The 23,718-nt window shown below is 45.9% G+C and overlaps 1 protein-coding gene across 18 annotated transcripts in view; it reads left to right on the top strand.

Moving 5' to 3' along the window:
* The window catches only part of KCNQ2 (potassium voltage-gated channel subfamily Q member 2), a 121,196-nt gene that overhangs the window by 700 nt on the left and 96,778 nt on the right, over nt 1-23,718 (top strand). The window lies entirely within an intron of this gene.

The raw sequence follows: 23,718 nt of genomic DNA on the forward strand, positions 1-23,718 counted from the left end.
GCTGCAGGGGGAGAGGCGATGTGAGCAGAGGAGGAGGGGCGAGCTGCAGGGTGGCAGGGTTTAAGCTGCCTTTATTTTTCCTCCACGCTGGCCTGTCTGCATCTTGCAGCTCGGAAACACCCGCGGAGCCAGCCGGTTTTGTGCCTTCCCTTCCTGAGCCCTGGCTGCCCCAATGCCCGGTGCAATTATTAAGAAGGAAGGCGGGGGGGGGGGGGGACCACCTAAAAAAAAATCAAACAAGCAGCCCTGCAAAATTGGAGGGTCGCTGACCCCAGGAAGTGTGATTGCGATGATGCACATTTCCCAGCCCTGAACCAGATGCAATACAAACCCGTCTGGTTCTTAGGTGAATACACTCGCCTGGCTCCTTCGCTCGTGTATCTGGGAGCTTGCCTCCTCTCTCTGATCACAATGTGCTGTGGGACAGGCTGTGCTCATTAACCACTAGGCTCTGGTTTAGATGGAGCAGTGGCTGCTTTTTTTGGTCCAGCTGGGAATCAGCCGAGCAATGCTGTTAGCAGCAAGGAACAAAAAATCTGACCCAGGCGCTGCTGTCTGTGCTGGGTCTCCCTTCTCTACCCCACAGTTCTCCCCTTCCTCTATCCCCGGCTTTGATTGATCTGTGTCTGGCACCGTTTTGGCCTGTGGACTGGAAGATATTCACGGGCAGCTGCTTTAAAGTAGAGCTGCACCAGGGAAGAAAGGCTGATCAGTGTCTGATTCCTGACAGCAGAGAGAGGGAGTGGTAGACAAAGGAGCAGTCCCAAGGCAGGCGTTTGCACTCAGATGCCCTTTATTAGCAAGGAATGTTTGTATCCCACCGATCAGTTGGACGTAAGCGCAGTTGAGCTCCTGTTGTTTGTGGGAATATAAAGGGGATGCCAAGCTGCATGACGTCCTGCTCTGTTACTGCCGCTCCCTTCCCTCTGGGAGTTTCCGTGGTCCTCACCAGGCTCTTCTCCACACCTGCTGTAAGGCGGAGGCATATGTCTGGCTTGTCCTTTTGTTGTGGTAGGTTTGGGGTTTGTTTTGAATTGAGGGTTTGCCTCCTCCTGACCCTGGTTTTCAAAGTTTTTCCCTTTACGTGATGGCGATGGTACCAAAAGGCGTTGGGAGGTGCATTCAGGTGCTCAGCCATTTTGTAGGTGGAAGCATCTCAGAGAGATCTTATTGCTGAGTAAACTTAGACGATGAAATTCTGGCTCCCCTGACATACATGGGAGCATGGGTGTTCATTTCGGTGGGGCCCAGGTTTCTCCCAGAGAGATCATAACTGAGTGAGAAGCAAATCATGCCAATATATCTCGATTTCTCCATTTGGTCTACAATTAGAATACATGTTACCCAATGTTCAGAGCTGCCAAGCACCTTCGGCTCTCATGAGCTTCCAAGTGCTCAGCACTTCCGAAAATCAAGCTTGTATTTTGTGAACAAGCCCTGTGTATGTGTGCACAGGGTACTTGATTGTTAACTACACATAAAGGCAAAATCAATCCTTAGGGGCTGACTCTGTAGCTGCAATAGCCAGTGTGATTGCAGGGGTCAAGATAAAGATGACAAAAGTGGAATGGGATGAAAGCAAAATGGCACATGGCAGGTTAACCCCATGCAAAGAAGCTTTTTTAGTACAAAGAGGATAGTGTAGCTAACCTGTCTGACTCCTGACCTGTGTGATTAATCCAGACAGACACACAGTCCTGAATTTATCTCCTCAGGGCCCTTTTCGGAAACAAAGCTTTGTAATGTCACTTGCTATTCATGAGGGAGTAATGGAAACATCTCAGATTCATGCAGCTACAAACTTTACATCATCTCTCACGGACCTTCCCCAGAGGTGAAATCCAGCCCCATTCAGGGGACCATCACAAGACTTGTACTACTGAAATCCTCAAAACAGGGCTTAAGCGGTGGTTAGACCTTGTGGTAAGTGTCTGAATTTCACCCTGTATGCTCCAGAAGTGGGCCCCATATCCAGGGAATAAATGTCTTTATTTCCACAACCATGTGACGTACCATTGACCACCTCTCCTGAACTTTTCCCACCTATTCCTCTCTCTCAGGAACACTTCAGAGCATTGCAAACCTCCAGGCATTTTGTTTTTTAAAGCTCTGCCCCAAAACTGTTTCCCCTCAAGCATCAATCAGGAAAATGCGGTCTAAGCGTATACAGCATTCAGCTGCTGGACCAGTGATCATTTCATGGGCCTACATGTTATGATGCTTCAGATGCGTGTTACACAGTACTGGGAAGCTGGCTATCATTCTAGTCTTTTGGGCCATACGTGTACCAGAGTGAGCCCGGGTACGTTGCTCATTTACAGATGTAAAGAACATAATTCACATATAGATGAATGAAAGCCTATGCACCAGTTATGCCCCATTTGTTTTTATAATTATTTATTTGTATTACATTAGTGCCTAGAGAGCCCAAAGAACACTAGTCCCATAGGGCTAGGTGCTGTACCTACATGTAGTGAGAGACAGTCCTTGCTACAAAGAGGCTACTGTCTAAGTAGGCAAAGCAGACAAAGGGTGAGAGGGTAGAGGCACAGGCAGGTGAAATGACTTGCTCAAGATCACACAGCAGGTCAGTGGCAGAGCTGGGCTCAGAATCCAGGTCTCCTGACTCCCAGTGCGGTGCCCTAGCCACTAGACCTTGCTACCTCCCCCGTCAGTTGAACCCTGTTTTGGGAGCACAAGTGGTGCATAGGCCTTTTGCACAGGGGTGATTTTCATCTGCGATGCACATGTGCAGTATTTGACTCAGTTTCCACTGGGGCGGAGCTCTGGGGAGTTTTCATGCGCCATAGTGCAGGTAGTGAGCGGTTCACCCGCTGAAATGAAGGCAGGTGTGTTTGGGTCAGCGATTAGACTCTCAAATATTGTCTCCTTTCAGCGAAACGTCATAACACGTTTGTTTCCTACATTGAAAAAATGCACATGGATTCTGTTTTAAATGCAGGTAGATGCATTTGCATAGGCAACTCTGTAACAAGTACATCTGGGGCACCGCACTTTAGAGTCTGACATCACACAGTGAAGTCAACTATTGTACATCTATGTGCATGGTATGTCCATTTACATAGGCAGGTCTCAGCCAGGATTTTTCTTGTTTTTCCTCGGTTTTGACCCTCACATCTCACACTATGATGATTGTTTAAAAAAACAAACAAAGGAAATTCAGTCCAAAAATGTAGTTAAAACAGTATTGTGGTTAACTATATGAAAGCCTAATAGTTATGGCACAGCAGCCATATAACAATTGGGTCTAATCTGCTTTGTCCTTTGTGCCATTATTTTCTGTTCCACTCCCCGAGCTGTAATGGCATCCTGGGGCATAGCGGTGCTTTGTCAGCCAATGCTAGCTCTGCATGCTCTTGTTGGACCTGGTCTTCTTTCAGGGATGAATTATGGGATGTGGCAACCCACAGCAGCGTGCTGGCGTTCTTTTGACTTTGTGTGGGTGGCTGGTACTTTGGCTTCAAAAGGTCAGATCCCCTGAATTTCCGCTTGGAGAGGTGAGCAGATAGGCTTCCCAGTGCTGGTGATCAGTTTTCACAGCTGATAATTAGCTCACCACAGGAATCCAGGTGAGATGCCAACGGGTCTGCTTCCCTCTGGACATGTGCTGTTGCCCCTTTGTGCCAGTTTGGGGGCAAAAACACACACAATTTTGTGTCTCTATATTGTGATTGATTTTTTGACACCTTCCCCAGGCTAACACAAGGGGTGGCCTGTTCATGGGATATATAATGGGCCTAATTTTCTGACCTTGGCCTTCACTTGTAAACACACAATTTTGCACAAGCTCTTTCATGCACTAACAGCTGAGCATGCAGTGGACAGAATTTTCATGTGCAAAACGGTGTCTGCTGGAGTAAAGGTTGGGTTTTGCCCCAACTGAAAATCAGTCCCATTGTATCTCTGATTTTCATTGGATTATTTCTCTCCTGCCACCTCTGCTTCTCCTGTCAGAGTCTGACCTAAGCAGAATGTGGCCTGATAATGCTTATGTGAAACCCCACTGAAGTACCAACATAGGCTTTTCCTGGGAGATAGCTGGTGCATAGGCCTTGAATTGGCTCTCTGCACAGAGGTGTGTGGGTGGCTGGTACTCTGGCTTGAGGTTGTCTTTCACTTTTGCCTATTTCACATATTTCTTCAAATTCCTCTATCTTGCTCACTGCAATCTGTTCACAGGATGCAATATCTAGTATCCTGTCTTCTGACAGTGGCAGGTGCCAAATGCTTCAGAGGGAATGAACAGAACAGGGCAGTTATCGAGTGATCCATCCCCTGTCGTTCATTCCCAGCTTCTGGCAGTGAGCAGTAGCTCACGAAAGCTCATGCTCAAATAAATTGGTTAGTCTCTAAGGTGCCACAAGTACTCCTTTTCTTTTTGCGAATACAGACTAACACGGCTGTTCCTCTGAAACCAGAAATTTAGGGACACTCAGAGCATGGGGTTGTGCCTCTGAACGTCTTGGGTAATAGCCATGGATGGACCTGTCCTCCATGAACTTATCTAATTCTCTTCTCAATCCAGTTATACTTTTGGCCTTCACAACATCCCCGGCAACGAGTTCCACATGTTGACTGTGCATTGTGTGAAGAAGTGCTTCCTTTTGTTTGTTTTAAACCTGTGCTTATTAATTTCATTGGGAGCCCTGGTTCCTGGGATATGTAAATAACACTTCCTTATTCACTTTTTCACACTATTCATGATTTTATAGATCTCTATCATACCCCACCTTAATCATCTCTTTTCCAAGCTGAATAAGTGGGCGTGCCATGAATTATATAGTGGCATTATGATATTTTGTGTCTCATTATCTATCCCTTTCCTAATGGTTCGTAACATTCTCTTTGTTTCTTTGACTGCCATTGTACATTGAACAGATGTTTTCAGAGAAAGATCTCATTCTTGAGTGGTAACAGCTAATTTAGACCTTATCATTTTATAGGTATAGTTGGGATTCTGTTTTCCAATGTGCATTACTTTGCATTTATCAAGATTGAATTTCATCTGCCATATTGTTGACCAGTCATCCAGTTTTGTGAGATCCCTTTGTAACTCTTCGCAGTTAGCTTTGGACTTAACTACCTTGAGTAATTTTGTATCGTCTGCAAGCTTTGCCACCTCATTGTTTACCCCCTTTTCCAGATCATTTGTGAATATGTTGAACAACACTGGTCCCAGTACAGATCCCCGCTATTTACCTCTCTCCACTGTAAAAATCGAACATTCATTCTTACCCCTTGTTTCCTGTCTTTTAACCAGTTACCGATCCATGAGAGGACCTTCCCTCTTAATCCATGGACTACTTACTTTGCTTAAGACCCTATGGTGAGGGGCTTTGTCATAGGCTTTCTGAAAGTCCAAGTACACTCTAGTACACATGCTTGTTGACACCCTCAAAAAATTCTAATAGAATACTGAGGCATGATTTTCCTTTACAAAAGCCTCATTGACTCTTCCCCAACATATTGTTTTCTTTCTGGTCTGATGATTCTGTTCTTCACTATAGTTTCAAACAGTTTGCCAGATGCTGAAGTTAGGCTTATCGGTCTGTAATTGCCAGGATCACCTCTGGAGTCTTTTTTAAAAATTGGCATTACATTAGCTATTCTCCAGTCGTCTGGTATAGAGGTTCATTTAACTGATAGGTTACGTACTACAGTTAGTAGTTCTGCAATTTCATATTTGAGTTCCTTCAGAACTCTTGGGTGAATCCCATCTGGTCCTGGCGACTTATTACTAGTTAATGTATCACATCACTATGTGCCTCAGGTGGATTTTTTTTTTTAATTTCAGCCAAAATCGTTCATCCATTTCTCAGAACAAGGTTGGGGAAAATACATTGTTTTACCCATGTTAAAAAAAATTACACACATGTTTAATACGTCCATGTTTTGCTCCACTACAGTGTTTGTGAGAGAACAGGGTTAGGTTGGTGCAGTGAAGCCATATCAAATAATGTGACTTTGGTTTTGGAGTGTCTTTCCTACAAAAACGTGGACCCATTTTTGTTGGTGTTGAATTCTCTTAATTCCCATTAAATCAATGTGAGCTGATGGCACTCAGTGCCTGGCAGGATCAGGCCCTTCATCACATAGTATTTTGCACAGTTACAAGTTACTGACCTCACTTATGGCTTCTGGTACTCAAGGGTAAAAAATGGCCTAAGTCTCAAATGAAAATAAGCAAATTATTCTGGTGACCTTAACGTGGTCTCCCTAACATAGTTACAATAGACATTGTTACCTAGTTATAACAGACCTACATTACTAGGGGGATGATTGGCGACCTCACTGCTGCTATATAAAGGTATCACAGATTGGCACAGAGGCGTATTGTATATTGGGGGTCTTGCCAGCCCTCTATCTGGCTCAACCCAGTGCTGTTAAATCTTCCATTTCCGCAACTTCAGTTATTTAAAGGGACACTAACTAGATTCAAAGTAAAAATAATTGAGCTGCACTGACAGTTACCCCATGGAGAAGAATGGACCCTTGAGATTGCAGAGAAGTACTTTTTCTTTAAATGCGGACCCTCAATTGTCTTTCCTTTCCATCCAGAGTGCAGGGCAGGAGTCATTCTTCCACAATAGAAATGAATGATGCTATGTCCTCGCCTCACTGAACATGCCAAGTGACTTCAGCCCCCCCCACAATTTCATCAGCTCTATCGTGGCCAACCGGAGTACAACATCCTATAATATATAACTTGAAGAAGCTGGGGGATCATATCCATTTATTATAAAGCACCAAAATAGAAAATTGTGGATGGCTTGGTGGGAAATATCTCAAGCAGAAGTCATGAGTTGGTGTAGAGAGGAGATTGCTTTATCATAGCCTTTGGGCTTTTTAAACTACATAACAGCCAATAGGGAGCTAAACTAAGCAGTTCTTCCACCTAAGTGTGCCCTTCTTGCCAAGAAGGCTAACGGCACTTTGGGCTGTATAAGTAGGGGCATTGCCAGCAGATCAGGGGACGTGATCGTTCCCCTCTATTCGACATTGGTGAGGCCTCATCTGGAGTACTGTGTCCAGTTTTGGGCCCCGCACTACAAGAAGGATGTGGAAAAATTGGAAAGCGTCCAGCGGAGGGCAACAAAAATGATTAGGGGACTGGAACACATGACTTATGAGGAGAGGCTGAGGGAACTGAGATTGTTTAGTCTGCGGAAGAGAAGAATGAGGGGGGATTTGATAGCTGCTTTCAACTACCTGAAAGGGGGTTCCAAAGAGGGTGGAACTTGACTGTTCTCAATGGTAGCAGATGACAGAACAAGGAGTAATGGTTTCAAGTTGCAGTGGGGGAGGTTTAGGTTGGATATTAGGAAAAACTTTTTCACTAGGAGGGTGGTGAAGCACTGGAATGCATTACCTAGGGACGTGGTGGAATCTCCTTCCTTAGAGGTTTTTAAGGTCAGGCTTGACAAAGCCCTGGCTGGGATGATTTAGCTGGGGATTGGTCCTGCTTTGAGCAGGGGGTTGGAGTAGATGACCTCCTGAGGTCCCTTCCAACCCTGATATTCTATGATTCTGTGATTCTGTCCACCAGCTCTGTCTGGCTTCAGTGTTTCTAAGGTGCTGTTGGCATCTTAGAAACTTTCTCCCCTAAAGCCAACTCTTTGTTATAACTAGGGTCGCTTGCTGACCAACTTTTTAAAGTTATTTTTCTGACTTCCCCCCCTCCAAAAACCCTAAACCACAAAAAAAAAAAGAGACTCTTCTAACAAATGTTATAATCAGCAATTCATGTGGAGTATTGTGTACACTCTGCACCGGGGGTGGCCAACCTGGGGCTCCGGAGCCACATGTGGCTCTTCAGAAGTTAACATGCGGCTCCTTGTCTAGGCACCGACTCTGGGGCTGGAGCTACAGGCGTCAACTTTCCAATGTGCCGGGGGGTGGTCACTGGTCAACCCCTGGCTCTGCCATGGGCCCTGCCCCCACTCCACCCCTTCCCACCCTCTCCCCTGAGCCTGCCGTGCCCTCGCTCCCCCACCCCCCAGGACCTCTTGCACACCACGAAACAGCTGGTCGGGAGGTGCGGGAAGGGACGGGAAGGTGCTGATCAGCGGGGCTGCCGGTGGTCAGGAGGCACTGGGAGGGGGGTTGGAGGGGAAGCTGCTGGTGACATGTTACTGTGACTCTTTGGCAATGTACATTAGTAAATTCTGGCTCCTTCTGAGGCTCAGGTTGGCCACCCCTGCTCTGCACAGTGGAAGCCCCAGAAGTTCTTTCAGAGGGAGCCCAAGCTCACTAACTGATCGAAGTCCCAGAAATTTGCTGACATTCTTGATGGCTGTGGCACATGCGCAAAGAAATAATGCGAAAAGCAGCAAACCCCGTAGATCCATGTCGTTTTGTGCTGTAACAGACACCTGGTGGGGAAACAGGGTTTGCAGGGGGAAGAGGTTGAGGGCAGGGATGGGGAATGTTAAGGATATAGTATCCCTTTAAGATTTAAAGGAAGAGAAAGGGCAGTCAGGATGAAATCCATTATTTCAGGGTTGGCTGTGTAACCCCCGTGTTTTTAAGCATTTACAATGGGACTACTCCTAGGGGTAAGTGCTCTCTGGTGTGTGGAAGAGAAATGGACCCTTAGGATGTCACATGGGGGTAAGAAGCAATCAAATGAATTTAAGAAAGGGCTGAATACCATGAAATTAACTAGGATGACCAGATGTCCCGATTTTATAGGACAGTCCCGATATTTGGGGCTCTCTCTTATATAGGCACCTGTTACCCCCCATCCCCTGTCCCAGTTTTTCGCACTTGCTATCTGGTCACCCTAAAATTTAACTGACTACAGAATCACTCCCCATGTGAATGGGTGGGATCCCTATTACTTGAGACATTTAAAATTTCCTTGGATTCCACGGGAGGTTATGTCTTGTAGGGACCAATCTAACTCATGCCCTCTATAGAAAGATAATGTCTTGTAAGGGATAGTCTTACTCCTGGGGTGGGGAATGGATTAGATGGTCTCATAGTTCTTTTTTTCTCTCTCGTTGCTGTGCTTCTCTGAGAGTGTTTGGAAGATACACCACGAATGATGTGTATGAAGCTTAGTTGACATACAGCCTTGGATATAGTCTGAACCTTAAAGAGCCCTGTCTTGAGTGTTCTGTTAGACCCATGACAGATGGTTCTACAGGCTCTCGTGGAGTGGAACTGGTTAGCAACCTTGATGTGCTGCAGCTATGCACTTGCATGGCATGTGCTCAGTCAAAACCTGCTGAGACTGATGCCCTTTGCTTTGCTGTTAGAGTTCGAGCTGGATTACAGAAGACAAGTCACTCAGAGAAGCTGCTGTTTTGATGAGCTAAAAACAGATTAATAGTGTCAGTGAGATACTCAGTTGTTTCAACTCAGACAATGTGTCAACAGGTGCCCCAAAGCAGAGTACCAATATGTCCTGTGTGGATCGTGCATCTTAAAAAGGATGCAGTCAGAGGGCCCGTGGTGCTCAGATACGCCAGGGGTGAGGACGGTAGAAGAACTGAAATGGAACAGGAATCGAAAACAGAATCTGATTTTGATATGCAAACTAAAAACCAGACTGACAAGACTTTGCCAAACCTAGCCCCAGCCCAGGTTTGGTCCATCTCTATAGAAACTAGACGTGGGTTCGATACAGAGCCATTGTTCCAAACTCCCTGACATTCAGGCAACATGAGATCTAGAGCTGGGCCTCCCCAGGGTTTGATTTTCAAAGCCTAAACCCAGCTGATGAGGTTTTGAGAAACCAAACCAACCACTGGTGCTGCTCAGCTCAGTGCATGAGGTGTTCTGGACAAAGGGAACTTTACAACAGACCCCAATAAAAATGTGGGAGAGAATGCAGGAGTACAGAAATGTGGGAACGTGTGATAAGGAATCAATTTCTATGGAACTACTATGTATTATGAGTTATTATTATTTTGTTATTAATTTATTAATCACTATAGCACTTAATAACCCTCAATCAAGGCCCCATTGTTCTGGGTGCGGTACAAATATGTAGCAAAGAGACAGTCTCAAAGACCTTACTCTCTAAACACATGATAAGAGACAACAGTTGGAGATGGATAGAGAAATGAGGGGAAGGACAAGGTTACAGTGATAAAGTAAGGAGCAGTCACAGCCTGCCTGCTTACTAACCATTGTACTAAGAGGAATTGGTTGCAGGATCAAGTGAATCATGAGACATTTGGCACTTCGTTTCTTGGAGAACTGAGGTTTATTTTCCCTTCTGAGTGTGTGTGGACTGGCCAGTAGTTTGAAAGGAGGAGACCCTCTTAGTTATGAACTTTCAGGCCAGTGGATTTCCGGATGCCTCATTTGTAAACGGACTCCTGCTTTCCTGAAATCTTTGTTTTATGCTGCTCTCTTCTTATAACTTTGCCACCTAGGGAGGTGACAAAATCATGGCGAAATACAGCTGAGATAGCTGAAGTTATTGCTGTGTACTGCAATAGCTTACAGCAGTAGGGCAGTAGATAAGAACACAGTTTCTGCTGATGGGCTGTCAATCCCTATGAAGTTATTACCACACACAGGGGAAAAACATTACCATAAAATACTGACATATAAGGTGACTCACATGTACAGAAACTACCCCATCTCATATTTCAAGAACAAGTAAACATGGGAGCTTGTTTCCTAGTAGACACCCAGCCCATCTCTTTATTGTGATATCCGTTCAGTGCAGCTGAAGGGTAATTTCAATACCCAATGCAACAGGACAACATAAAAGTCAAAGAAAAGATTAACTTAATTAACTTAATCTGTAGTAAAAAGTAATGATAATCCATATTTATTATGCTAACAGTGTCCCCAACTGAAACAAGAGCTCCGTTGTGGTGCTGCTCATACACATCGTAGCGACCGTCCAGCACCCAAAGAGCTTACAGTATCAAAAAGACAAGACAGATGAAAGACAGGAGAAAGGGCTGCAGCAGACAGCTATCAAGATGGTTTCTGCCCAAACATCATCTTAGTTCCACTCTACCTTTTGATGTTATTTCTGTTTTGGTTTGTGGGGTTTGCAAAAGAATTTCTGAGTTCTTGCAGCTGAGGTCGGGGGAGGAGAAGGCAGGAGGAGGGGAGCTAATTGGAATGTGGAATGGTAAAGAAGAAGCTAATAGGAATGTGGAATGGTAAAGAAAACCCAATAGGAAATTGGTGATGATTGCTGATGATGATCCTGAACATCCTGCTCAGGAATAACATAGTCATAAAGAATGGGGAGTCCTTGTGGCACCTTAGAGACTAACAAATTTATTTGGGCATAAGTTTTGTGGGCTAAAACCCACTTCATCAGATGCATGGAGTGGAAAATACAGTAGGGAGGTATAAATACACAGCATACGAAAAGATGGGAGGTGCCTTACCAAGTGTGTGTGTGTGTGTGGGGGGGGTCAGTGCTAACGAGCCAGTTCAATTAAGGGGGAAGTGGGCTATTCTCAACAGTTGACAAGAAGGGGTGGAAATCACTTTTGTAGTGCTAATGAGGCCAATGTAAATAAGGTGGCCCATTTCAAACAATTGACAAGAAGGTGTGAGTATCAGCAGGGGGAAATTAGTTTTTGTAGTGATGTGTCCCAGCAGAAACTCCTATTTATGTTGGGCTGGTGCAATGCAGAATAACAATACTCCAGTAACAAAACATCGACTGATCTTATCTGGCTTTAGCAGTGGACCTGTGCGTGTGGTGAGATTGGTCCGGTCTCTGCAATTCGAATAAATGCAATGTGTGCACATACGCTTTTTGTGGGTTTGTACAGAGCCTATGACAATGGGCTCCTAGGAGCTACTTCCATACAAATAATAAATAGTCATAATAATAATTAATGCAAATACCTGAAGGTAGGCTCAGAAGAAGAAAGGTTTTTTTTAATCACGGATTCATTTTATTTATTGCTCTTGCCCGTTTAGAAATGCGAGCATGATATTGATGGCTCAGCGTTTAATAAAGGGAAGGGTAAGAGAAGTGAAACAAAACCACCAGTCCTGTTTTGTGCTGCTGTTTTACGATGGATTCTGCAGCTAGGTGTGCTTTTGAATTTGCCCAACCAAAGTACACAGTGAAATTAGTAGTGCAATTGACGTCTAACACCCTGATCCAGCCAAACCGTACACGTGTTGCAGTTACAGAACCTGTGCTAAGTAACGAGGACCAAAGTGTCACAGTAGAAAAGCTAGGGCCGTTGGAGCAGGTGGGAGTATCAGGCTGATGTAGCTGTTGAGCTGGTAGGTCATTGTTTTGCTTTCCTTTCATAAATCCTTCTTGTTTCGATGTGTCTGACCCCGTGGAACTGCCATTCAGAGTTTGGAAGAGCAAGAAATGGTCTCGTCCATGTAGAGTGACCAGACAGGAAGTGTGAAAAATTGGGACAGGGGGTGGGGAGGTAATAGGCACCTATATAAGACACAGCCCCAAATATCGGGACTGCCCCTATAAAATCAGGACATCGGTCACCCTACATCCATGTACTGGATTCCCAAATACCTGCAGCGTATCCAGCTTCCATCAGGAAGTGAGGCCCTTTTTTAGCTAATGGCAGTGAGTGTTCATCCTAAAGCTGCATTCATACCCAATTAGGCATTTCCTTCTGAGCCAGCTGGGAGAGTCCTTGTATTATTATGTCTTAAAACTAAATTGCTAGTCTTCATGTGGGCTGCACAGCGGAAGCCTGGGGGACTGAGGAATTTAATAATCTGTGCAAAACAAACTTTGTTAATGTGACCTTATGGTTGAGGAGTCAGACACACATTGTGCTTCCCCCAGCGGCTGGGATCTCACTCTCTTTTGCACATGTCCATTATCTTATATTAGGGACCATTGTGTAGAACGTGTGTCTCTGTATATGCAATGCAGTCAGGCTATGGTTACTATGACTATCGGACAGATACCAATATCATTGTTGTTCTATCTCTGAAGAGATGCTCAGTTACTTTGGGGAGGAGCACAATATAAAAACCTAGATAAAGACATACTATTTTCTGACCTCTTTGCATTTAAATTCTCCATCAGAAATTGTATTCCCAGAGGTCTTTGCATTGGATTTCCTTGGTTTTCCCTTTTCTAATAAATAAAAAGAACTGTAAGCAATGGCAGACTGACATCTCACATCAGTTATCAGAGTCAATAGGTGGTGTGAGATTCAGATGATCACATATCCAGATAAATACACTTTTAAGTGAACAGTTTTACTAGCCTCGGGTCATTGCAAAGTCTGACAGTTAACTGATCTGACTGGAACACAAATAGAGAGCTAGGGTTGGGAGCTGGAACACACCCTCTTTGCAGTAAAATCCATGGGAGGAGGTTAAGGGTAAAAACCCCATGAAGAGCCTTTTGTGGATCCTTGGTTATTCCATTGCGGGGGGACTGAGTTTGTCCCCAGGGAAGGAGCTACAGGGTCCATCCCTTGGAGGATCCCTAGGGAGCTTCTGTAGAAAGTCAGGGCTACCTCACCTCCCACGTTGACTTTATGCCCCAGCTGGCCTTCCCCCGTGATTCAATTAAGCTGTACTATCAAAGACACCTTAGGCTGTCTTACCTTTTCTGGCTGGGGGACATTGTTTCCCTGACCCCAATCCCACTCAGTGTGGGGCTGCATCTCCCCCCACCAAGAGGGCTTCACTGGTCCTAAAAAGGGGGGAAGGATAGTACTTTGGAGACACCTGGGCACCTCTCCCTTTTGCACTATTTGGGGGAATCAGTACCCAAAGAGTTTCCCGGTGTATGGGCATGATCTAGCCCTAGATTCTGATCTCAGGCTTACTGGTATAAATCCAGAGCCACCCCAAGGACTGGAGCGGAGTGGTCTGGATAGAGACCAGTCTCTGAACTCACAGTCTTGCCCATCACCCTTTAAAAACAGAGTTTCACTCCATGATGTGCAGCACCTTCTGGATATGATACTGGGACCTCTTCCCCTGGGTTCTTTTCTTGGGAGATTGGGTTCACATTGCTGTGGAGGGGCTGACAGCGAGGTAGCAAATTAGCACCATCCAGAAAATCATTGACACCAAGGTTTTTTTTAGCTGTGAGGTGCTAAGTCATGAAAATGCAACCTGATGAGGAAAAATAGCTCTCTTTATCTTTCTGCTGAGTATTGTAGCTTGTAACTGCTTTGAAGGGAAGCCATCTCAGCCTCCCTCCAGCAGCGTCATGGAAACAGGAACAGAGATGCTTTTGAAGGGACCAGTCCATGTGATACAAGACAGAGACACCACAGGGAGCCGTTCCTGAGGCGCACAGGGGAAGGGGTGTCTGCTGCCTTTCCCAGGTGTTGAAAGCTGCCTTCCTTAGTCAGGGTCTTGGGAGAGGCTGGGGCAGAGACTGGGAGGGTTGGAGTACAGGCACCATGTTGTGGTATATACATGGATGTGGTGGGTGTGGGAAACTTCTCAGTGTGCAACATGGGGAGTTTGATGCACCAGGAGGCAGAGGTGCAGATGGGACCCTGTGCTTGCTGCATGGAAAAATTAACCCTTTGTTTGTTTATTCATTCTGAGTAGTTCACAAGAGACCACAAAAATGAAAGGGCCCAGTCCTGAAATCACGTGCTCATGTTTCTATTAAGTGTGGCTAGGATCCGGCCCAGTGCTAACAGCTGGGTGTTTTAATGGTACTCCACCATTTGTTAGCTTGACTCTTAGCATATTGCAGTTTGCTAATGGAGGGAAGGGAAGGAGAGTTCTAGAAAACAGCATTCTTTGTACAGTGGAAAAGAGATATGATTTGACGTCTCCTCTTGCCTGCCCCTCTAGGACACCCGGTCTGCGTTCCCCTAATGAGCTAAGAGTCACATTTGCAGAAGGCTGATGTTTCACAAGTTACGATGAGTGATCCAGAATGAACTAATGAACCTTAGCCTGTGAATTCCTGTGTCCCAAGCCTGAGCCAGAGAGAGTTTAACACGTAGATGCCTGAAATATGATTTTCCACCCCGTTTTCCAGCCTGGAGAGCTGTGGTGGTGCTCACTCACTCTTGGATCAGTGTGGGACGTTGCCACTATCTCCAACTTCAGAGCCCCGTGCTGGCTGCCTGCCTCTGAATTCACTGGCCAATTTCCAAGTGCACCTTGGCGAGATAATGTCTTGAATATGAACAGCTGGTCCTGCCCTGCTCACCAAGCCTTCCCCGCCCCTCCCGCCCCCCAGGTTCCCAGAGATCTCTCAGTGGCCTGCATGTGAGCTGTGTGAAGTGACACGTTTAAGAGACATGACAGTAGCTCTTTACCAGGCTGCCCCAGTGTGTTATAGCTGGTGCAGGGGAGACAATTCCAAAGGAGTAATTTATTCAGTGAATTTTGCCACTTTGCAAACTCTCTGCAGAGAGAATGCAGTCTTCTCAGATTTACCCATAGTTCCATTCAATCTGGCCAATACCCAGGTGCCTCCTGATCTGCTTTCCATAGCTGGAGCTTTGATTTGGGCCCACCTCTTGCAGGGAGAACAGGCAGTTCTTTAAACTACCGTGGAGAAATTCATTACGCGAATGGAATGTCATTTCCCCTGCAAATCCAAAGTGGCCTATTGGCAGGACCCAAATCCCAGTGTGGCGTAAGCATACACCAGCAGCTGGAGAGGAGCCTGCCCCTGCAATGCGTTAACCAGCATCTCATGAGCTGTGGGCCGCTCTGCAAGCCTCCATGTGGAGCTGGATCTTGGGAAGGCGAAAGACAGTGAGTCAGCAGAAAGCTGGCCCAGGGAGAAGCCAAGCCAGCTTGAACCTGGCTGGGTGGTTCAGTGATTTCTCATTTGCTGAAGGCCTTGCAGAAATTAAATGAAGTTTAATGGAAGCTAAATTTTCCCCACTCTGCTATTTCTAGCTGGTGTGGAGCGGGGAGGGAAAGGAATTAACTTAATGGGATACAGAGGAAAAGAAACTGCACAGCCCCTCTCATTAGTGCAATGGAAACAGAATTTGCTCCTCATGGGAGTGCAAGGTAGCGACCCCTTATTTATGGGAAATATACCATGGGCAACACTTGATAAGCAGCTATTGAGAGTAGCCTTACAATCTGGGGAGAGGCAGGCTGATGATTCCATCCATCAGAACAATGCACAGCTGTTCTTTGTTCATTGCTTTTTAGCACTATTGTCATCCTTAATTTATAGCACATACAGATTCCCAGTGAGGTCAAAATAGCTCCCTGCTAGGAGAAGGAAAAGGAATGAGAGAGAGAGAGTGATTATAAAATATCTGTGTGATATTTGTCATGCTAGGGGACAGAATTCCCAGACAGGCTGAGCATATCTAGGAGTCTGCTGTTGAGCCGCCAAAGAGACCTCTCCAAGATGCTACAAAGTGAAGGTGACTCACCGGCTTAGTTGGGAGCAAAGAATCAGGATGCCTCAGCAGAGGGCTGTGCTACAAAAACTGAAACATTTTATTTTCGAATGGGTTTCTTACATTTTGGGTAAATGAGATGTGCAAAGTCTGAGCCATTGCCAGCAAATCAATAGCAAAGAGAAGGCCTCGTGTCTGATGCGGGTGCAGCGTGATCCAGGTGGCAGTGTCGGATGTGGGCGTGTGCTCCTGTCACACAACAGCGTTGTGCACTATGGTCAGACCCTGGCAGCGGTCTGCATCAGTGGCAAGTGTTGGTGCACTTCAGTGTCTACACATGCTATGCTTTAGGTAGCTATTTCAGTGTGACCTGTCTGGGTCTGTTACTCTGCAGCTGGGAGCGAATCTCCCAGGCCAGGTAGACAGACTCATGCTGGCAGGGCGGTAGTGAGCTCACTATAACTGGCAATGTGGACGTTCCCGCCCAGGCGGAAGCTCGGACTCTCCAGCCCACCTGACCCCAGAGGCTGCCGAGCTGCAACATCCACGTTGACATTTTCCAAGCACTAGCTCAGGCTCCACAAGCACAAGGTTCAGGAGCTGGTGGGAGCCTCTCGACCCGGGCAGGGGGGCTCGCTCCCAGCGGCAGGGTAAGCATACCCAGAGGGCCCTCCTCACTGTGGGAGGTCAGCGCTTCCCAGGTATTTATGGATTTAGCCTCAACCCGCAACTCCATGTGGGAGGGAAACATTATTATCCCCATTATCTGAGGCACAGAGCGACTAAGTGCCTTGCCCAAGGTCACTCAGGAAATCTGTGGCAGAGCCAGGAACTGACCCTGTCCTGAGTCCTATGCTCTAACCACAAGATCATCCATCCTCTGATGACATTACTAATCTCCACTGAGATTAGAACACTGGCCAAAACGTATCTCTTGTCCAAGGCCTTCCCAGACTTCTAATTAGTAAATAAGTACTTTGAGCTCCATTATTAAAGCTGTTATGAAACAGCTAGTTCTCAGCATGGAAGATCTCCCCTTTTCCTAACTAAACAACCCGTGACCACAGCAAACATACAGCTTCATCTGCCTCTGGGATGTACAATGAATGGAATTAAAAAAAATTAATCTGATCTGTAATGATGGATATTTAAAATAAAGAGATAATGTGAGGGGACTGTGCAAAGAGAGTGGTTAGGCTTTCAGTGTATGCGGAATCTGTGGGAAAAAGTTTCTTGCCTGTTTCCTTTAACTTAAAAAAATAACAGATAAAATTATTGGGTTTATCTGTCAACAGTGTCTGCTTGATTTATGGAGAAAACAATCTCTATTGTATCTAAGCATTCCCTCCTGATAGCATCCTAAAATTCACTCACGACTCCTTTTTACTTCACTGCCCCTGAGTGATAATGCCTTGAATATCTCATGGAAAATAAATGATGGACCCAGGATGGACTCAGAGCAAGCAGCATATCACTGGGGGTGAACAGCATGGCGTTTAACAGTGTCTGTGCAGGCTGTCTCAGCTGTTTCTGTGTCTGAAGGTGCCTGGACCTGTAGCTCAAGAAGCAGATCTCCTTGGCAACAATTGCTATGGTGAAACATTCTGAATTGGAATTTGTGATGGTAATTAGGCTGCAGAGTGTTTGATGTTCTAAGTTCTAAGATGCCAGATTTACAGAGATAAATTCCCACCATTGTGCTCTGGGAATTCTAGGTGCCCAACATTTCCTGTTAGTAACTGGGGGGTGTTGTCTGTGTTCTCCAGACAGCACCAGTGACAAATCCAGACTAGAATATTGTCCAAGGGGGGACAAGGGTGGTTTGATTTGTGTTTCTGTACTTTTGTTTTCTCCTACACAATAAGTGTAAGCGGGGGAATAGTCCCGCTATTGTGGGGAACTTTTCTGGCTTCTGCACTACCTCGGTAAAGTGGGCTAGCGAATGGATCTGAGTCCTCGCTCCCACTTCCTTTACCCAACAAGGCTGGGCCCAGGATTCCTGGGGGCTCGACCCCCAACCCTGCTGTGGTCACCTAGGACAGGGGCTAGGGTGTCCCCACTCCGGGGTACTCTCTCTGCACTGGGCACTTCTCTGACCCACTGACCATTACATACAATTTAAAGCAAATGCAAATCATTTAAGCAACAATTAATTTTAAAAAGAATAAGGGAAAATGGGAAAGGTTAAAGGAAACACATCACCCCGCTCTGTGGCAGGGAACATCACAAACAGGGTCTCTGGAACGTCAGGGCAGTTCACAGTCTGTTCCTTCTAAGTCCCAGGCCCCTTCTCAGGCCCTGGCTGTGCTGTAGGGATGCTGTGGGTTGGACACTCGCTCTGGTGGTGGCCTCACGCTCTCAGGCTCTAAGTGGTAGGACCCTTCTTCCCAGTGTTGCCCCCGCCCTGTTGGGGTTACGATCCAAGCCTGGCCTGCAGAGCCTCTTGGCTGAGATGTCTCCCTGTGCTGGGCCCGCTGCCCAGGGTCCCCCTCGGCCTCCCAAGCTGCTCACCACACCCAGCTCCGGACTGCTCCAGCCCCAGCTCCACCACTCTGCCCGCTGCTGCTCTGCCTCCAGCTCCCTGGGCTGCTTCTTTGGCCCCTCTGCCTCTGGTTGCTGCAGCTCTGCTCCCAGGACAGGTCTGCTCTGCAGGCTGCTTCTGTGACTCTGCTCCCAGCACTGACCTGCTTCGTGGGCTGCTTTTCTGGCCCCTCTGGCTCTGGTTGCTGCAGCTCTGCTCCCAGGGCAAGTCTGCTCTCTCTGGGCTGTGCCTCTGGCTTTGGGGCTGCAGCTCTGCTCCCAGGACAGGGTCTGCTCTCTCTGGATCTGGCCCAATTCTGCTCCCCGGCTCAGCTTGAGACCCTGCTTTCTCCTTAGCTCGGCCCCACTCTGTCTGACCCAGGCAATGCCAGCTCACACGGAGAACGGGACCTCCCTGGCCTCCTGACTCCCTGATTAGCCTGCCCGCCCTGTCATTCAGGCTGACCTGGAGCATTGGCCTCTCCCCATTGTTCCTGTGGACTATCAGTCTCAGGGTCCTGATTCCTCATCGACCCTTCGCCCTTTAGTACTGGGAGCTAGCAACTAAAACACCCTCACTGAATGTTAGTAAGGGGGCAACAGTCCCCTTACATAAGCAAAATATGGACTTCCAGTTTAAAATGGTTGTTATTTTAGAGTTAGAAAGTACAAATGAAAGGGCTCTTGTATGCAGGTGAAGACTAGAGGTGATTTAGTAAAAGATTTGATGTATAGACGTTTTCACAAATAAAAATGCCAAGTTCAGCTTGCTATAATTCATGGGGTCATATTTTTATTATTTGTGAGAAATCAGAGTGCAGCTGTGTAGTTGCAGAAGTGCACGGATTTTAGCAGGAATAATCCAGACAAGAGTTGCATTATTCACTGTTCTCCTGTTTAATAAATTTAACTCAGCCAATCTGGAAGCAGAGACAACAACACATGTCCTAGGCAAATTAATGCAATTAACGAATAGCCAACACTCAAGCTATGAACAGCTTGTAAACAACCCATAATCTGAAAGTTATCAATGCAAATATTCTGGCAATTTCTCACAGATTTCTCACATTCAAAGGAATTGGGCATGAGAACTGTTCACTAACCAGAAAGGGATTACACATTTGTAACAAACTTTGGTAGCCAACAGTTTGACCAGCTATAGGTAAAATCCACTCAACACCTGAGTTAAGTGGGAAACGTCAGCTTTAAGCAATGATAATGTTACCCTTTAAAAAAATCCCTTTTCATTAAGGCAAAACTATAATAAAACTCTAACATTCTACATTGTGTATTACTTATTCAGGATCAGGTTAATATTCAAAGAACCTGGCTAAAGATTCTGGCTAGCTGGCTGGGGAGCTCTTCCCCTCTGGGTATGCTAGAAAGGGTGACCAAATTTCATAGAATCATAGAACTGGAAGGGACCTCAAGAGGTCATCTAGTCCAGTTCCCTGCACTTATGGCAGGACTAAGTATTATCCTAGACCATCTCTGACAGGTATTTGTCTAACCTCCTCTTAAAAATCTCCAATGATGGAGATTCCACAACCTCCCTAGGCAATTTATTCCAGTGTTTAAATACTCTGACAGCTAGGATTTTTCCCCCTCATATCCAATTTAAACCGACCTTGCTGCAATTTAAGCCCATTGCTTCTTGTCTATCCTCAGAGCTTAAGGAGAACAATTTTTATCCTTCCTCCTTGTAACAACCTTTTAGGTACTTGAAAATTATCATGTCCCTGTTCAGTTTTCTCTTCTCCCGACTAAACAAACACAATTTTTTCAATCTTCCCTCATAGGTCATGTTTTCTAGACATTTAATAATATACCTGTCCTCTTTTTGGTGCTTCTTTTGTGTATGTACTTGGTATGACAGCTTGTCCATTTCTAGCACAGTCCATATTTGACTGTACCACAATTCCGTAGGAGGAGGGGGCACACTTTTCCAATAATGTGCAAGACAGCGTCTAGCTGCTAACAACATAAAATAAATTTGTTTGTCGTTCTGTTTAAAATGTCGATCTTTTACTGGAGCATTAAGTCAGCAGTTCAGCAGACCTCGAAGAAGCTGGCATTTTGTCATAAGATGAATCTCTTTAATAACTTCCTTCAGATTGTCTAATTTCCTAATTCATGGACACAACGTGTGTAAATATGTTCTCCTTTTTCCACAACCCCTCCTTAGTTGCAAAAATACGATGGAGCTAAAGTTACCCTTTTTGCCAAGCCTTGTCCTGCCATTTTAAGTGGAAAGAATGTTTCCTAAGTAACAAAAAGGATAGCTTTCCAGAGGCTCATGCTGCTCCTCTGTATCTTCATTTGTATGACTTTAACAAGTGGAAATTAGATCATTTCTCTTTAGTTTTATTGCTCTCTTCTTGGGCCTGGGGATCATAACAAGTCCTTGGATCTGATCCTGCCAAGACTGACTCCTGAGAGTAGTCTTCCTTCTCATAAGCAGGCCCATTGACTTATTTTGAAGAGCCTCGTCATGTGGGACTGTTTGTATAAGGATGACGACACGTGCCAGGATTTGCTGGATCAGACCCATTATCAGGACAGATATGTGCTCATTAGCACTAAATCAGGGTACTTTTAGGGTGAAATTCCACCCTTGGATGTGTTCGCAGGGTTCCCATTGAGGTCAACAGCAGCTACCTGTGAACACAGTGTGCAGGTATTTGCCATTAGGTTGGATAGTGGAGAGGTTTTTCCTCACAGAGGCTCTCTCATAAAGATGGAATAGGTCAGGCAGTGCATAGGAAGGACGAACACCTAGCTCAGGAATGAGCACTGTGTTTTAATGCTCTGGATGATGTGGTGAGTTATACAGGGTTAAATAGAGCCAAGAAGCAGCAGATACATCTGCCACATGGGCTAGGAAACGTCTCCAGGTCCCCATCCCATTTTGTCAGCTGAAACCATTATAAGAGGAGGATGATAAATAATCAGGCTTGTTTGTTTTCTCATCTCCTTATTTTAATACTTTTCTGAGCTTGTGCCTTCTTTTCAACACCCTCTTCTTTCTGCTGCAACTTTACATTTAATATGGCGTTAACTGTCACACTGTAATAAAAACAGAATGCTAAAAATAGCGGAAGAGCCTAGTTCACACCATTAACCAAGTCTCAGCTTTCCTGAACAACTGTGCATGTAATTTGCTCGCACAAGATTTCCAGCCCTCGAGCTCCGGGCTGGGTGCACATGTGACATTGAGCTGTTAGAGAGCTAGCACAAGACCTAGGCATCCGTTAAAATCTACTAAATATGGGTCTAAGTGGCATGTAGGCCTCATTCTAGCTCTCCACACTTTAATGAATTTTACCCTGGGGAATACAGGGACTGTTCCCTCCCTAATCCACTGATATCGGAGAGGAGATAGGCCAATGGTAGTAAGCTGTGTCCTGTATCTGCCAGGGAGCTTCTGAAGGCATCCCGCAAGAATGCCCCCCATGCATGTCCTAAAATTGAGCAGCTCTGCAGTGCCATTCACGATGGGCTGTCACTAAATGGCATGGTACAACTGAGCCTTGGAGTAATTTTAAAAAAACAACGACTGACTATAACTCAGAAGGCTTTAAAAATGGGCATGTCCTAGTTACTAAATACAGGAGATCCCTGCATTCTGAGCGTGAGGCAAGAGTTAAGATTGTCTGTGCCTGCCTAATTCTTGGGGAAAAGAATCTCTTTGCTTCACATGAAGATCCCAGGTTTGCAAGAACAGAGGAACCCTCCGGCCTGCTCTCTAACTCCTAATTCAGTGTAAGTCATAAATCAAGCTACTGACTGCCTTAAACCTCTCAGCCAGGCATAGTCTCCTCTCTCCCTCACTCTCCAGATGGTCAGGTGATGCATGATGCAGGCTGATTCTCCAATTAGCACCCAGCCCAACCCCTCCTCTCACCTGCTTGCTGTGTTTGAGTTATGCCAGGGAAGAAGTCTGAGATAATAGAAGTGATTAATCCCCGGCTGACACTGGGGATTAATTCAAGCTGCTTTGCAAAGAAAGGGCGCTGCCTCGCGATGGTAGGTCTGCCTTTGTTCTCTCTGCACCGGTGCAGATTTATTGGAGCTTCGGTCAGAAGGTCTGTGGTGAGCAAGGCGGCTCGGTGCTGCAAGCAAGATGTGGGAGGGGTTTGTGCTTTGTGAAAATGTTCAGGACTGGGAGCCAGGAACTGCTCGCTTCCACTCCCAGCTCTGATTCTGACTCCTCTGGTCTCACGCACCTCACTTTAGGGCCAGATTTTCAAAGTGGCTTCTAATTTTAGATGCCCTAATCTTACATTTAAAACATCTAGCGCCTGATTGGCAGAGGTGCTGAGCACCCACAACTCGAAGGGAAAGCCTTGGGAGCTGTAACTACACAGCCCCTCAAAGAAGAGCCCTATAAACATGGAGACATCCAAACTCAGAGGCCATTTTTGAGTGTGTGAGTGGAATCTTTCTTCCTCACATGTGCTGTGTGTACGCAGGGCATAATAATAATAAACACCGCTCACTTGTCTCTCTCAGAGGACTGCCGCGAGGTGTAATTTGCGTCTGTAAAGTGCCTGGAAGAGTAGCAGTCCTGTATAACTGCAATATTAGTCCAGTCAAAAAAAAAAACAAAAACAAAAAACCCGTGGAGACTTCGCTACCTCCTTCAAGGGAGGACGAAGAAGCAGTTTTATCGCCTGCCCAAATATCATCCATCCAAAATTCAAGGGAGGAGAGCTGTAAAGAACATCTGCATTCCTTGAAGAACTAAAACAATCGTAATGCAGGAGGAGTTGAACACAATTTCACAGCCACTTACGTTTATACTGTACTCCTCAGCTTTCTGCCCCCCCGCAACTTCCAGGAGCCTTACTCACTGCTGCAGGTATTTTTCTGAGGCCAGAGGTCCTGCCCTGTTGTT

Source organism: Caretta caretta, chromosome 13 (assembly GCF_965140235.1).
Source record: "Caretta caretta isolate rCarCar2 chromosome 13, rCarCar1.hap1, whole genome shotgun sequence".
NCBI classification, from domain to species: Eukaryota; Metazoa; Chordata; order Testudines; family Cheloniidae; genus Caretta; species Caretta caretta.